The sequence below is a fragment of the Jaculus jaculus genome, chromosome 1 (genome assembly GCF_020740685.1).
Source record: "Jaculus jaculus isolate mJacJac1 chromosome 1, mJacJac1.mat.Y.cur, whole genome shotgun sequence".
Taxonomy (NCBI): domain Eukaryota; kingdom Metazoa; phylum Chordata; class Mammalia; order Rodentia; family Dipodidae; genus Jaculus; species Jaculus jaculus.
The window spans coordinates 68,243,187-68,260,053 of record NC_059102.1 but is presented as its reverse complement, the minus strand read 5'-3'; the positions used below and the strand labels follow the sequence as shown (position 1 = coordinate 68,260,053).

The 16,867-nt window shown below is 42.3% G+C and overlaps 1 pseudogene; it reads left to right on the top strand.

The window, feature by feature from the left end:
• The first annotated feature begins 9,845 nt into the window (after positions 1-9,845).
• On the top strand, positions 9,846-16,789 carry LOC101607318 (annotated as a pseudogene).
• The last annotated feature ends 78 nt before the right edge of the window (positions 16,790-16,867 follow it).

Sequence of the window (16,867 nt, the reverse complement as noted above, 5' to 3'; positions counted from 1 at the left end):
CCAGCCGCCGCGCCCAGCCGGAGCCCCATTGGCCCGCTGTCACAGGTCCTGCACTGATTGGTTCTCACGAGGAAGCTCGCATTCCCATTGGTCGTGCTCACGCTCCGAGTCTGGGAGCAATTGCTCCTCCTCGCGTTTACGATTTCAGCTCCCCACCCCCCTTCTGCTCTACGTACGCAAGGAGCGCTGAAGATTGCACCATCCGGGCCGAGCGGTTGCAAGCCTGGGCTAGGACTGTGGGCGGCGAGAAGAAGCCGGTCCACCCAACCTGCGCCCGCATCTCTGAGCCGAGCGCCCAGCGCTCCAGCTGTGATCGCCTGGTTCTCAAGCCTAATGGTGAGGTGCTGCCGGACAAATCAATCGCTCTGTATCCAACCTCTCCACTAGACCCTAGACTGGTCTTTGATGCTCTTGTTCAGAACCAGTATCCAGTCATTCACAAGACTTATTTCTAAACACCCTCGCAGATATTGCAGGGTAGAGTCAGGACACCCAAAGATGGATGCACAGGGCAAAGAATAGCCCGGGTTGGGTGAGAGTTAAGATTCCTTGTGTTGGGGTGCAGGGCTGCAATCCCAACACATGGATGCTGAGTCAGTAGGATTGCAGGTTGGAAGCCAGACAGCTACCCAGAGGCACTGTCTAAAATAACAATAAAAACAAAGGAAGTTGTTTGTATATTTGTTTAAAAACATAATAGCCGCCGAGCATGGTGGCGCGTGCCTTTAATCCCAGCATTGGCCACCCTGAGACTACATAGTGAATTACAGGTCAGCCTTGGCTACAGTGAGACCCTACTTCGAAAACAAAACAAACAAAAATTAATAATGAAATAAAATAATATCCCTGGGTTGGAGAAACACTCAGCAGTTAAAGACGCGTGTCTACAAAGTGTGATAGCTCTCTTAGGTTCCCCATTACCCACATAAAGGCATTTAGATGCAGAAAGTGGCACATGCATCATCTGGAGTTGTTGGCAGTGGGAGGCCCTGGCTTATCCATTCTCCCTCTCTCTCTTTCTCTTTCTCTCATAGAAACAAAAATATTATTAAAAAAAAATAAAGATCCTGTTTGCATTTGGACCCAAGTTCCTACAGAATGAAAGGATGAAGGTGGCTAAGCACGCTGGGAGCCAGCCTGCCCTCCTCCCAGTAGAGTTTAAAGTTTCTGCTTTTCCATTTTCTCGTTTGTGAATGCAAGGAGTTGAAACCGGGTCCCAGCGCTGGCTGGCTGTAGAGATGTTAACATGAGCAGGAAAGCCAGGCAGAGCACAGTCCCATCCAGAAGGAGGCCCTGAGCCAAGCCGGGCACAGGGCCAGATCGGCTCAAAGTTTTCTACGGAAGTTCCGTGAAGGCTCCAATGGATTCTGAAGCAAGGAGGTGGCTCCCTCCAAAAGGAGTTCCTTTGAAGTTCAGAACATCATCATTTTCAAATGCTCGTTTTGCTTTGTATTGCACAATTAACCCAGGTTCTATGAAAACATTTTGCCAAGTCCTTGAATGACATAGGTACTAGGAATAGATAGGCACAGTGCCTATGGCAGCACAGCCCCACTTTCAGGATTGCAATCTGCCTTTCGGGAGTTTGATTTTTGTTTCCTCTATTATGGAAGAGGGATCAGGCCCGGAGCAGCAGTCCTGCTTTGGATCTAGGTGTCAATCGAGCAAGGTTTCTGGGAAATGCTGGAGTGAATAAGGATGCCTTCCTAACACGTTCATTTAGAAAATCGCAAAGCTGAATAGGTAGTTGAAACCTCAGTCCTTAAACTCAGATGTTTAAGAATTATCCCACACCTTGTGTTTACTATATAGGGTAGTTTAGACCCACCCACTCCCACATCAGCTAATCTATCAGAGCTGTAAACATTAACCTTCAATCTTGCAGTTCCTTCTGACTCAAGTCCCAGAAAGTAGGTAGAAATGAGGCAGGACAAAAGGACAGGACATGAGAAAAAAAAAAAAAGCCTCACATGCTGGAATGTAGTTTGCCTTTTCTGTTGGGCAAGAGTCAAGAAACTCACTGAGAAAGTCAAAATTGCCTACAGAGATAAAATTAGGAAACTGGGCTCTTAGTGTTTAAATAAGTTAAAAACAGTTCTGGGACAATTTTGCTAGCATTTGAGGGAAAAGCCATAGGAAAAGCAAACTGTAAATCTTGGTAGCTGCTGGAGGAGGAGAAGGATGATAGAAAATAGGAAGAGAGAAAGTCATGAGCTAGGGTCCAAAAAGCAGGCAGGTTCAGCAATGGAGATTAGCAAGCAGCTGCATGGGGAAGGGGTCCTCAGAAAAACTGTAAGAAAGTCCAGTGTCTGGGCAAGCATGCTTAGAGATGTTGGCCAGGAGCCAAAGAAGGGATACGAAGAACTGCAAAGCTTAGGCAGGCTTAGCATGAAGAATCTGCAAGCAGTTGCCTTGTGGTGGGACTTAGGCAGATTTAAGGGAATAAATATTCCTCCTGATAGAAGAAAGCCAGGCGTGGTGATGCACACCTTTTATCCCAGCACTCAGGCAAAGGATTGCTGTGGGTTGGAGGCCAGCCTGGGGCTACAGAGTAAATTCCAGGTCAGCCTTGAATAAAGTGAGACCTTACCTTGAAAAAAACAAATAAGGGCTGGAGAGATGGCTTAACAGTTAAGGCACTTGCCTGAGAAGCCTAAGAACACAGGTTCAATTCCCCAGGACCCACGTAAGCCAACTGCACAAGGGGGTACATGCATCTGGAGTTCGTTTGCAGTGGCTGGGGGCCCATTGTCTCTATCTGCCTCTCTGTCTCTCCTTCTTTCTAAATAAATAAATAACAATATTAAAAAAATATAAATGGCTACACTATCTAAAGCATGTTGTCAAGGCAAGGTTTACTTCTGCAGCACAGTGTACAGCTTTTAAAGAGTTCAGGTGGCAAAGCACACCTGCAGTAAGTCTGCGGAGGCTTTTGGATTTTTTTTTTTTTTAATTTGAGAGAGAGAAATAGGCAGGGGGAGAGAGACAGAGAGAAAATGGATGTTCCAGGGCCTCCAGCTATTGCAAACAAACTCCAGATGCATGTGCCCACTTGTGCATCTGGCTAACATGGGTCCTGGGGAATCGAACCTAGATCTTTTGACTTTGTAGGCAAGTGCCTTAACCACTAAGGCATTTTTCAGCCCTGCTGAGGCTTTTATTCCCTAACTCAAGGGTCTTGTGTCTCAGTCTGAGCTCGGCCTCACGCTCTTATGCAATTGGTCCAAGTATAAAAACAATACATTTTCTAGGGTAAACCTAAGGTAATAGAAGAGAAAAGAAGCTTTTTTTTAATCAAATGCACAAATAGAAACTTTGGTTTCAAAGATTGTTGGATCTTCTGGTCTTAAGAATGGCTGACTTGGGCTGGAGAGATGGCTTAGCGGTTAAGCGCTTGCCTGTGAAGCCTAAGGACCCCAGTTCGAGGCTTGGTTCCCCAGGTCTCACGTTAGCCAGATGCACAAGGGGGTGCATGCGTCTGGAGTTCGTTTACAGAGGCTGGAAGCCCTGGCGCACCCATTCTCTCTCTATCCCTCTGTCTGTCTTTCTCTCTGTGTCTGTCACTCTCAAATAAATAAATAAATAATTTAAAAAAATAAAAAAGAATGGCTGACTCGAGCAGGGCATGGTGGTGCATGCCTTTAATACCAGCACTTGGGAAGCAGAGGTAGGAGGATTGCCGTGAGTTCAAGGCCACTCTGAGATTAGAGTGAATTCCAGGTCAGCCTTAGCTAGGATGAGACCCTACCTTGAAAAACTAAAAAAAAAAAAGAAAAGAATGGCTGACTCAGAGAAAGGGGCTTCCCACAGAATAGTGTCCTTCCAGAGTTGAGTTTCTCTTTTTAATCCTTTCACAGAAAAGACAAGCACACATTCTCTCTCAAATTTCTTACACTTCCACTTCCTATTAGCATGTCTTGAGGTGAGGGTTGGTTTCTTGACTGTGTTACAGGCTTAGGTTTAACTCTTATGGGGTGGGGGACACCATAATCTTATGTTTTGGGTAGTTTAGAATGCCTTGTTACCCAGGCCACCGGTAAAACTCAAATTCTGATCTTTGGACCAGGAGGAAGTAGCTTTCCCTCAACAAGCTGATACCTCCACTCTCCTTCATTACCAAGGGAAAAAGTTGTTCATCGGGTCCATCTCCAATGGCCCGTAAGCCTGCTAATGCCTAACTACCTCAGTAATGTAAGTTTTCCTAATGATATCTCAAACAAAGATGTTGAAAACAACAAACTAGGATGGGTTATAGTACAGCTCCATGAGGCCATAAGTTTACTTCCCAGTATCAGCTTGCTTACTTTGGGCCGAAATGTTTGTGACCTTCAGTTTTAGCATTCTTCTCTCTCAGTCCTAAATGTAAACAACACACCTCATAAAAGCCACATGAGAGGTCTTAAGGTGACTGAGCAGTTAAAGGCTAGCCCGGGCTGGGCATGGTGGTGCATGCCTTTAATCCCAGCACTCAGGAGGCAGAGGTAGGAGGATCAACTTAAATTCGAGACCACCCTGAGACTACATAGTGAATTCCAGGTAGGTAGCCTGAGTGAGACCCTACCTAGAAAAACCCAAAAAAAAAAAAAAAAAAAAAAAAAAAAAAAGTCCAGCCCAGGACTACAGAGTTAGTTTAGTGCCAGCTAAGCCTGAGCTAGAGTGAAACCATGTCTCAAAAAAAAAATTTAGGGGACTGATGAAGAAGGGGAGGGATATGATGGAGAGTGGAGTTTCAAAGGGGAAAGTAGGGTGAGGGAGGGAATTACCATGGGATATTGTTTACAATTATGGAAATTGTCAATAATAAATAAATAAATAAATATAGGGGCTAGAAAGATGACTTAGTAGTCAAAGGCAATTGCTTGCAAAGCCTCGTGGCCTGGGTTCGACTCCTTAGTACCCATGTAAAACCAGATGCACAAAGTGGAGCATCTGTCTGGAGTTCATATGCAGTGAAAGGAAGCACTGGCACACCCATACTCACCCTTTCTGTCTGCCACCTCTTTCTCTCTCTGAAATAAATAGTAAATAAAAAAGAATTTTTTTGTTTATTTTTATTTATTTATTTGAAAGTGACACAAAGAGAGAAAGAGGCAGATAGAGAGAATAGGTGCAACAGGACCTCCAGCCACGGCAAACGAGCTCCAGATGTATATGCCTCCTTGTGCATCTGGCTAGCATGGCTCATGAGGAACCGAGCCTCGAACAAGGGTCCTTAGGCTTCATAGGCAAGCGCTTAGCCACTAAGCCATCTCTCCAGCCCAAAAAAGAATTTAAAAACAAAATTTTAAAAATGTTGAAGTAGCCAGGCGTGTGGTAGCACACGCCTTTAATCCCAGCCCTCAGGAGGCAGAGGTAAGCATTATTTTTTCTTTTATTAGTTATGGACATTCTCAGTATGTAAACAGCACATGTTAGTATCATCCTTACCCTCATCCCTGTCCCCCTCCAAAGGGACCCTCCATACTGGGGATGTCAGTTATCCTCATAGGGATTGTGGATCGTGCATTGTGGGGGTAGCCATTAGTTATGGGGAAGAGGCAATGTCTCTGTACATAATGTCCCAACTTGTGGCTCTAACAATCTTTCTGTCCCCTCTTCCACGAATTTCCCTGAGCCATAATGGGTTCATTTTAAGTCTACTTCAGTGATGAGTCTTGGGAGCCTCTATGGCTCTGGTTATCTGGTTTGGTAGGAGTTAAGTGTTCTCTGTGTCTATCTCCTAAACCCTTGTTCTGGTACCAGGTTCACCAAGAAAGCAGCACTCTTGCTCATTTCCCCAATTACTCTATGTTTCAGCTGGGACCCTAGTGAGGCACAATGGGCTGATTCTCTCCACAGGTTCTGTGTCCATCTGCAAAAGAGAAGCAAATTCTCCATCAGAGAGTGAAGTCAGCATTGGTTAAATGGGATAACCATTGTTAGTTTAGAGAGATTTTAATAGGTGCAGGCCCAAGATTGGTGGAAGCCTCATATTTGAGAACAAACTGATTATTTGGATATGATTATATATAGACTTGTTTCCCAGTTCCAGCTATGTGTTTCTTTCCACTGAGTGGATCTATTAGGCAATCCAAGAGTACATGTTTACCCATCATGGTTGTGTGCCACTGTTGCACTTGGGTGAGCATCCTGTCAGGTTGTCTGCTGAATAGATTAGACCTCAAGTTGCTTGGACAGATGTTGGCCATTTTTTCCCAGAAGCTCATCTAGCACCTTTTGGCACTAGACGAGCTAACTGTTGGAGGATTGGCTCTCTTCCAGATGCCAGCCAGGTTCCCTACCAACAGCATATGGTGTCTTTGGCAGTAGGGTATTACCATTAGCTTTTTGTGGGTAATCAAGTGCTGTGACAGAAGTCTTCTTTTGGGAAACCTTGTAGTCTCTCTGATCAACAGATCATTGTGGATGTTAACTGCATCCTGATACTGGGAGTTACAGGCCAGAGCCAAAGGAAAAGCAGGGGAAAAAGACAGGTAATATAAGAGAAATTAAAAAAAAAAAAAGGGGGGGGAGAGAGAAAAAGAGGGGAAAATTAAGGTTAGGCTTCATCTTACCCTCTTCAGGGCCCCTTTGATTCAGATGTTTCCTCTAATGTCCTGATGAGAGTCTAGCCTTTTAGTCTGTCTTCCAGGATATGGGATTTTATGGCATCAGTTCCATTTGAGCCCCCCCCCCCCAGCCATCACCCTTCCAGCCACACCCTCTCTATTTTGCAGTCCTTAAGATGCCTATTAGGTATGTCAGCATCTTGGGCCGATATCTGATATTAGTATGGTAACACCTGCTTATTTCTTATTTCCATTCACTTGGAATATCATTTTCTACCCTTTCACCCTGAGGAGGTATCTGTCTTTAGTGTTGAGGTGGGTTTCTTGAAGACAGAAGATTAAGGGATCTAATTTTCTGATCCACCCTGTTAGTCTCTTGATGGGTGAATTAAGTCCATTAATGTTTAGGGTAATAACTGTGAGGTTTGAATTCCTGCCATATTGTGGTCTTTTATATGGTTTGGTGTTTTCTTGGGCTTTGTAGTTTTTTGTACCTTCTGTGAATTTGGTTCTTGTGGTCTGCTTGTTGTAGGCACTCGAGGTCAGTGATTTGAGTCTTCTATGTGGAGAATTTCTTGAAGTATTCTCTGTAGGTTTGTCTTATAGTTGTAGAGCTGACTTTTATTGTGAAAAGCTTTTCTTTCACCATCTATTATGAGGGATAGTTTTCTGGGTAGAGTAGTTTGGGTTGGAAGCTATAGATTCTTAGACTTTGCAGTGTTTCATTCCAGGCCCTCTGATATTCACGGTTTCTACTGAGAAATCTGAAGTGATTCTGATGGGGTTACCTTTATATGTAATGTGTTGTTTCTCCCTAGCTGCTTTTAAGACTTTCTCTTTGTTACCTATGTTTAGAGCCTTAATGATAGTATGTCTTGGAGAGTTTCCTCTGGTCCAGTCTGTTTGAAGTTCTGTTAGCTTCTTGTATCTTGATGGGGCTCTCTTTTGAGAAGGTAGAAAAGTTTTCTTCAATAATTTTGTTGAATAAGTTCTCCATACCTTTGGTCTGATTTCTTCCCCTTCTTGTATTACCATGATTCCAATGTTGGTACTTGCCTTCTACCTTGTCTGAGGCAGTGTCTCTGTTACGTTGAAGGGTATCCCACAGTTCCCTCATGTTCTATTCACAAAAACTTTTGAATTTATTCAAGTTTTGGACTCATGAACTGTTTCTTCTGTCTTGTCTTCCAGTTCTGAGGTTCTATCCTCCACATGACTGACTCTGTTCTTGAGAGCTTCTATAGAAGTTTGCACTTGTTCAATTTAGTTTGTATTTTCTATTGCCTTTTTCTGTATAGTATGCTTCCTTATGTTGAGTTCCCTTTTCATATCATTTTCTGATTTTCGTAATGCTTTTTGGAATTCATCCTTGCATTTATTTATGTCTTCATTGAGCTTAGCCAGCTGATTATTGAGGCCTTTCTCCCCCACCCCACCCTGTCCTTCAGATCACTTAACTGTCTTTGAAAGACTTCCTGTTTGGTTTTTTTTCTATTAGGTCTAATCTAGCAAGGACAGCATTCATACAATTGTTGGACCTTTGTTTATTTCTGCAAGTTCTGCTAATTACTTGGCCAGGTTTGCATAGCTCGTATCTTCAGTTTAGGATTCTGACCCTGTTGTCTCTTCTATGTTTTGATTAAAGTCTTCCACTGTGGGACTGGGCACCCTTGTTGGATTTACTTCCATTTTATTTTTCATGTTATTCCTTTTGCACTGTGGTCTGTCCATCACAGTGTAGGAATTTTATTTAATTTGTGAAAAAGCTGTAGTTTACCCTTGAAGTGTCTTCAGTGATTATTCCCTTTTATGTTTGACTAGTTAGGCTTCTGATGCCCAAAGGGCCTGTCTGCTCAGGTGGGAGGGGTCTGCATGGTTCTGGTGGGAACCCAAAGATTTGGTGGAGGGACTCATTGGTTGGTGGGTCAGAGTATGGAATTACATGGTCAGGTGGCCCACTGGGACTGACTACAGAGTGAGTTTCCAGGTTAGACTGGGCTAGAGTCAGACCTTACCTTGAAAAAGAAAAATAAAAAATAAATAAGGCACTCTGTCACTGAGCTTCATCACCCAGCCTTTATTCTTTCTACAAAAATAGATAAACATATTGAAATTGTGGGCATTTAATATTTCTTCAGAATTCCCTAGAGGGAACATTTAAAACTTGAAAGTCGTCTTTTTAAAAAAAAGTTAATTAATTAAATGACTAGGGGGAGAATTGGCATAGGATCACTAAGAAAACCTGTAGCTCCATGGCACCCCTCAGCCCACAGCTGCTGAGGTGTTTCGTCCTCATTTCTGCTCAGGCTTGAGCACCTCATCATGTACTAACACGTCATGGTGCAATTAGATTCTAGGTTGGTGTTTTCACTGGCAAGTGGCTCTGCATGTGGGAGAGCACCAAGCGATTCTCTTCCGTTTAACTTGCGTTAGACCCAGATACCCTCTCTGATTTTTGCACAGCCACTCAAAGTTCATAGCAGACTTTGGTGAGATGCAGGTTGTGGAGGGGATTTTTTTGTTTTTTTGAAGGAGAAGAGGAGATAGGCAGGGGTGCAGTAGTGAAACAGGAGGGGGAGCAGCTCTGCTGTCAGTGAGCTTTGCGCCAAGGATTCTTACCCGGGAGTGGTAAAGTATTAACTGTTTCTGGGTGGTGAGATAATTGTAAGGCCAGTAGAGAAATGTAGGTAACAGGCTTTATTAAATAGGATTCAGAATTACAGCAAAGACAGAAACAGCAGGCAGGCTTAATCACAAGAGAGAACAGCACCCCATTGGTAGCCCCCAGTGGAGACTGAACTGAGTTGAATCCAGGGTGGGGTTTAAGTATATTGGGGCTGTCTCTATCTATAATTGAAACTGTCCAAAACTGATTGATTGTCTATTGAAAGTTCTTCAATAGTAACCAAAACTCCTTTGAGGGAATAGGGAACAGGGCAGACTGGTCTCAGAAGCAGTCATTTATAACTGCCTCAATAGATCACAATGTTTCTGGCTGAACTCCAAGAGCCCTAGTCCATCCCCAGGCAACTGTAGCCATTCTGAGTTAACCATATAGTTCCAGAAGTGGGAGATTTCTCTCAATCTCACAAAGCTTGACAAATCTTAGAATAATATTTATAATTATCTACCCATACATCTGTCTGACGGCCACCTCTCCCAGCATTGTTGTGTGGCAGTGAGCCCTGTTAAATCAACACTAAGCCATTCTCAAAAGACTGGCCAAGGGTTCAGAAAGAGGCTTGCATCAACTAGGAATGGATAAGGGGATTTAAAAAATAATAAAATTTAAGGGCCATGGCGGGTGGGTGGGCAGGAGTTGGTGTCGATGCGCAGCGTGTGGCCCATGTTCCGCCCTTGGCAATGAGCATTGCTAAGCCACTGGGAGTGCCCTGGGCATCCCTCGGCCACCCTGGCACCGTGTCCTGAATGTTCAAGAGAGATCCCGTTTGTAAGTATTTGCAGTCTGTTTATTATGGAGCTAAGGGAAACTTTCCACGCCTCTCCTATCCAACTTGCTTTCCCATTTTGAATTCCAAGATGTCATTCCCCTAGATGACTTTCTAACCAGTGGTGAAGAGCCTGACTCAGTTTTATTTGGAACTTTGAGAGATCTGGTGGTTGGACTGCACTATTACACAGGAGTAGTAAATAATAATGAAATGGTTGCATTGCAAAGACAGCCTGATAATCCCTATGATAAGAATGCCATTTAGAATCAATAATGTGAATGGAGATCAGGTTGGCCATCTGAAGAGAGACCTTGCAGCTGCCTTGGCCCACAAATTGGCACAAGTAGAAGGGTAGTGAATTTTAGAGTTCAGTGTTAACACTGTGATCATAGTCATCTTTGAATCTGTTAGGGCTTCTGGGAGTCTTTCAGTTTTTTTCTTCTTGTCTTTTGTGTGCTTGCATGTTTGTGTATGTCAGTGCAGGCACAGGCATGACATGGCATGTAGGTGGAGGTCAGAGGGGTGTTTGTTGGTACTTGCCTTCTACCTTGTCTGAGGCAGTGTCTCTGTTGGTCACTGCTGCGTGTACCAGGGTAGCTGGCCCATGAACTTCTGGGGATTCTCCAGTCTCTGCCTCCCTAGCTCTCAATTTTCTTTTCTTTCTTTCTTTCTTTTTTTTTTTTTTAAGTTACTGTATATTTTTTAATCAGACAAAGTGAGAGAGCGTGCACAATAGAGAATTGGTGTGCCAGGGCCTCAAGCCACTGTAATCAAACTCTCAATACATGTGCCATCTTGTGGACATTCACAGCCTTGCACACTTGCGTCACATTGTGCATCTGGCTTAAATGGGACCTGGAGAGTTGAACATGGATCTTTAGGCTTTGCCAGCAAGTGCTTTAACTGCTAAGCCATCTCTGCAGGCCAGCTCTCAATTTTCTTGCCTCTCTCCCCTCCCCAGCCATCAAATAGTTGTCCTCTCATTTTCCTATTATTACCATGGAGAAAAATGGACTCTGGTTCATATATTACCTAGTGCACTCCATCTTGTCAAACCTTTTTGGTGCACAGGTTTTGGAATTTGGAAGGGTCTGTTGAAAGCAGAGGCTGCAAACTGGTAGCCTCCAGTCTGATGAGGTGTAGGTAAGTTCCATTTTACCTCCACACTGTTTGTATTTCCTTTACTATTGTAGCCCAGTCTGGCCTTCAGCTCACTGTGATCCTCCTGCATCAGCCTCCTGAGTGCTGGAATTAGAGGTATGCACCACCCTTGGAACTGCACAATTTTTCTTTGGTTGTTTGTATTAGGGTCTTCTTAGTATAGGCTGACCTTGAACCACCAATCTTTATGCCTCAGCCTCTTGGGTGCTGGAAGTATACAGGTGTGTATCATCATTCCTGGTATTCTTGTGTGGTATGTTAGATTTATTTTCTTTACCTACTGGAAATAAAATCTAGAAATTTTATGTTTCTGACACATTTTCTCTCAATGCATAACATGTAACTTTTGATTAATGGAATATTTGTCAATATTAGATCCTAATTCCCATATAACCTCAGTTGACTGGAACTTAACAGGTTCCTATAGCTAGGGTATATTGCTCAATCACTTCTACCTCTGAGTTTGTCATTTTTCATAGACTCCCATTCTTTCCCTAGCTACCTGTTATCTTTTAGGCATTTGTCTTTGTGAACTCAGCTTAAGTCTTTGGAATACTCATATCCCATTCTCAATATTTAGGATATTCACATTCATTATTATTATTATTATTATTATTTGCATTATTATTATTATTATTATTATTGGGTTTTCAAAGTAGGGTCTTGCTCTAGCCCAGGTTGACCTAGAATTCACCATGTAGTCTCAGGGTGGCCTTGAACTCACAGCAATCCTCCTACCTCTGCCTCCCAAGTGCAAGATATTCACATCCTAATCCCTGGTGAGTATGGACAATAAAGTCAATGTTTATCAATGTTTCACTTGTTCCCTTTGCATTTCAAGTTTTTCGAAAACTGGGAACAAATTTTTAGCAACTTTGGATTAGAAATAGCTTGTCTAAGTCATTTCCTATTCTCCTAGTGGCTGTTGGTGTCTCTGTCATCTCACATAGATATTCTTTGGTATGTTACAGTCTTGTATATAAACTCGCCTTTCATTTTGAGACAAATTAATCCTCATCTCACTTTCTCTGGCAGTTTGTTTTTTTAAAAAAAATTTTTGTTTATTACTATTTATTTATTTGAGAGTGACAGAGAAAGAGGCAAAGAGAGAGAGAGAGAGAGAGAGAGAGGGAGAGAGAATGGGCATGACAGGGCCACCAGCCACTGCAAATGAACTCCAGATGCATGTGCCCCCTTGTGCATTTAGCTAACGTGGGTCCTAGGGAATCGAGCCTCAAACTGGGGTCCTTAGGTTTCACAGGCAAGCGTTTAACCACTAAGCTACCTCTCCAGCCCCCTCTTTTTTTTTTTTTTTTTTTGGTTTTTTCGAGGTAGGGTCTCACTCTGGCTCAGGCTGACCTGGAATTCACTATGTAGTCTCAGGGTGGCCTCGAACTCTCAGCGATCCTCCTACCTCTGCCTCCCAAGTGCTGGGATTAAAGGCGTGCATCACCACACCCGGCTCCTTTTTCTTTTAATGTTTTAAAAAATATATTTTATTTATTTATTTATGTATTTGAGAGGGAGAGAGAAAGAGAGAGTGGGCCCACCAGGGCCTCCAGCCACTGCAAACGAACTCCAGATGCATGTGCCACCTTGTGTATCTGGTTTACGTAGGTCCTGGAGAATCAAACTAGGATCCTTTGGCTTTGCAGGCAAACACCTTAACTGCTAAGCCATCTCTCCAGCCCTTTTTTATGTTTTTTTGAGGAAGGGTCTCACTGTAGCTCAGGCTGACCTGGAATTCACCATGTAGTCTAAGGGTGGTCTTGAGCTCAAGGCAATCCTACCTCTGCCTCCCAAGTGCTGGCATTAAAGTCATGTGCCAGTATGCCTGGTTTGTATTTTCTTATGAGAGAGAGGAAGAATGCAAGAGAAAATTGGCGTGCCAGGTCCTCTAGCCACTACAATCGAACTCCAGATGCATGTGCAACCTTGTGCATATGTGCAACCTTGTATGCTTGCATCATGTTGTGTCTGGCTTACGTGGGATCTGGAGAGTCAAACATGGATCCTTTGGCTTCACAGGGTAGTTCCTTTTGGTGCCAACAATGCTTTTACCATGACTCTCCACATGAGGTTTTGGGGAAAATAAAAAATAGAAAAGAATTTTAGATCAGTTGAAGAAACAAGGATTTAAATTGGCTCTTGCACCAAAAACTTCAGGATTCAATTTGGAGAATACTTGGGGCTCTGGAAGAACTGGACCAAGCTGTAGTGCACCAGCTCACCCTGCATACAGATGACAGCCAAACAGCTTAAAACAGAAGTGGACACGCTGTTTGAAGATTAAAATAAGATGATAAAACTCATGAGATGGAGCCAGCTGAGGGTATTGAAACACCACTGCTTCCACACCAGAAACAAGCTCTAGCTTGGATGACTTCATGGGAAAACAGTAAAGACCTTCCACCATTCTGGAAGCAGCGGAATAACTTGTACTATAACACACTGACAAATTTTTCTGAGAAAGATCTGCCAGAAAATGTCCATGGAGGAATTTTAGCTGATGATATGGGTTTAGGTCAGACCCTTAACCGCCATTGCAGTAATTCTTACCAACTCCCTTGACGGCCATCCTCTTCTTGATGGAAGAATGAGAAGAATGAGAGGGAAAGCAAGGAATGTCATGTTAAAGGTGGGTCTGTGAAGTCTATAGGAAACAGTGCTAGAGAAAAGGCAGAGAGGCTAAACCAAGCCAATGGGCCTGGAAAACAAGCAGGGGTTGCTATCCTAATATCTGATAAGGTAGACTTCAGTCCAACATTAGTTAAGAAACATAAGAAAGGTCACTATATATTGATTAAAGGCACACTCCAACAGGAGGACATTACAATCCTAAACATATATGCACCTAACATGGGGGCTCCCAACTTCATCAGACAAATTCTATTAGAACTAAGGTCATAGATAACACCAAACACAGTTGTAGTGGGTGACTTCAACACCCCACTCTCATCAATTGACAGGTCATCCCAGCAAAAAATAGAGAGGCATCTGGATTAAATGAGGTCATAGAAGAAATGGACCTAACAGATATATACAGGACATTTCATCCAAATGCTGCAGAATATACATTCTTTTCAGCAGCACATGGAACATTCTCTAAAATAGACCATATATTAGGATCCAAAGCAAATCTTAACAAATACAGGGAAATTGAAATGATTCTTTGCATTCTATCTGACCACAATGAAATCAAACTACAAATGAATAGCAAGAGGATACACAAAATCATGGAAACTAAACAATACACTACTAAATGATGGATGAGTCAATGAAGAAATCAAAAAGGAAATAAAAGAATGAATAGAGTGAAATGATAATGAGAACACAACATAACAAAACCTTTGGGACACAATGAAGGTAGTCTTAAGAGGGAAATTTATAGCTTTAAGTGCCTATATTAAGAAATTAGAAAGGTCTCAAGTAAACGACCTAATGCTTCACCTTAAAAGCCTTGGAAAAAGAAGAACAAGGCAAACTGAAAATCAGTAGACAGGAAGATCAAATAAAGATTAGGGCAGAAATTAATGAAATAGAAACAAAAAATTTTTTTAAAAATCTGAAGAATCAATGAAACAAAGAAAAGAAAGAAAAAACTATCACACTTAGAAGAACAAAGGCAAGCAAGGTTCAAGGAAAGCCTGTTTTGGAGTTACCAGAGCATAAAGTATTCAGTCAGCACGTTACACTCTCAGAGGTAGAGAGAAAGATTTATCAGTCTGTGAAAAGTGAAGACAAAGCCATTGGAAAGCACTTTAAGAAAGGGACTATCCTTGCACACTATGCAGACATCCTGGGGCTCCTGCTTAAGCTGTGGCAGATCTGTTGTTACACTCAACTTCCCTCAAATGGAATGTCTTCCAGTGGTCCCTCCAGCAGTGACACCTCTGAAGAGCTGAGTTAGTCAGGAAGATGAAGCTCATCCTGAGCTCAGGCTCAGATGAAGAGCGTGCCATCTGCCTGGACTCCCTCCTGGAGCCTGTATTATGCACTGTGTGCATGTCTTCTATTAGCCTTGCATTGGCCACATCATCCACTGTGAGCAGCCACATGCCAAGCGTCCTTTATGCAGAAATAAGATACATACCGATAATCTACTAGAGTGTCCCCTAGAAGAGTTGTCATGTCACAGTGAGACAAAGACCAACACAGAATGGACATCCAGTTCAAAGATGTATGCTCTTTGAACATACATCAGTAAGAACTTGGGCTCTGTGGCATGCAAGCAGAAAAGCAGCCATGCAGAGCTGGAGGGTTTACAAAGGAGGGCAGGGAGTTGGGGAGGCAGGAAATTTTGGAAAATTCCATAATGAAACCTAATACTCGTATGCTAATTGAAAATAAATAGGAAAAGGACTTGTGCTAAAGATTAAAAATTTCAAATTCAGAAATATATAATAATGAAAATAATAACCTAAAGTCACATAACCAAGAGAGAAACAGCAGCTCTTTTTCTCCATGATTTTCGAAGCAAAAACGGGGACGTTTTTCCTCTTGAAAACAATCCTTGTAAGTTTCCTGCTTACAGGCCTGTGTGACACTTTGAAGGACCTTGGTGTCAGCTTCAGGGATGTGCAGTCCTGTCACTAACCCCGTTAAGGGACATGTAACGTGTTTTCAGAGGTGGGTTTGTCTTTACAAATAATCCATTGAGGATCTGTCTGTACATGTCTGCCAGTACTTTCAACATTTCTCACCTCGTGTGCATGGGAACTGTCTGTCACCACTCTCCTTACAGACGTAATAATTATCAAGGTTTTTTTTTTGCTAAAGGGATTCCATGTTCCAATTTGTATTAATTTTATTATCTTTAATATCATAATCCTCATGTGTGTTAGAATTCATACTGAACAATGAGTTCTGAGTTGTAAACAAGGGTTTATGTTTTGTACCTGTCTGTATGTCTCTGTAAGTTTAGTAATACACTATTAATGTGTATTTATTTAGTTCCTAATGAGATGAACTCCATTTTACATTTTGTTCATTTATTGTTTGTATATGGTGAATTACCTCTTCATGATTTGATAAATTTTCCCCCAATTACTAGAGTATTCTTTTTAAAAAATTGATAATTTTTATACATGTAAAAAAAAAAAAGATGTATGCTCTAATGAATGCCCTGATTGATTTATGAGCAAAGAATGTCAACATAGAAAGTTTAGTTGTTTCCCAGTTTACAACATTCCTGCCTTTAATAGAAACACCACCTAAGCCTCTGGATTCATGTTCACTTGTTTAGATGGTTCTATGGCCCAGAAGAAGAGAGCAGAGTCAGTTCAGTGTTTTCAAAGCACTGGCGAAGGCTCTCCAAGCGTCATGCCACTCTCTTTAAAGGGGGAGTCGGTTTGAATCTTTGTGCAGCTTCTCGACTATTTCTGAAGGACCCAGCCTGGATCATGACTGCCGAGGACCAGTGCTTTGATAGGTGCCACTGACTAGACCAGAAACAAGAAGTGACCATCACAAAATTCACTGTGAAGGATTCTGTTGAAGAAAATATGTTGAAAATACAAAACACAAACAGAGAACACAAAGAGCTGGAGCTTTTGAAACTAAGAACACAAATGCCAATATATGAAACAAGCTAAAATTAATGAAATCAGAACATTAATTGATTTATAATATGTGGGACGTTTGTCAGGTCAGTTTGGTCAGATATGTAAGTTTTAGAAATGAGACAAAGGGATTTTAGAAATGAGA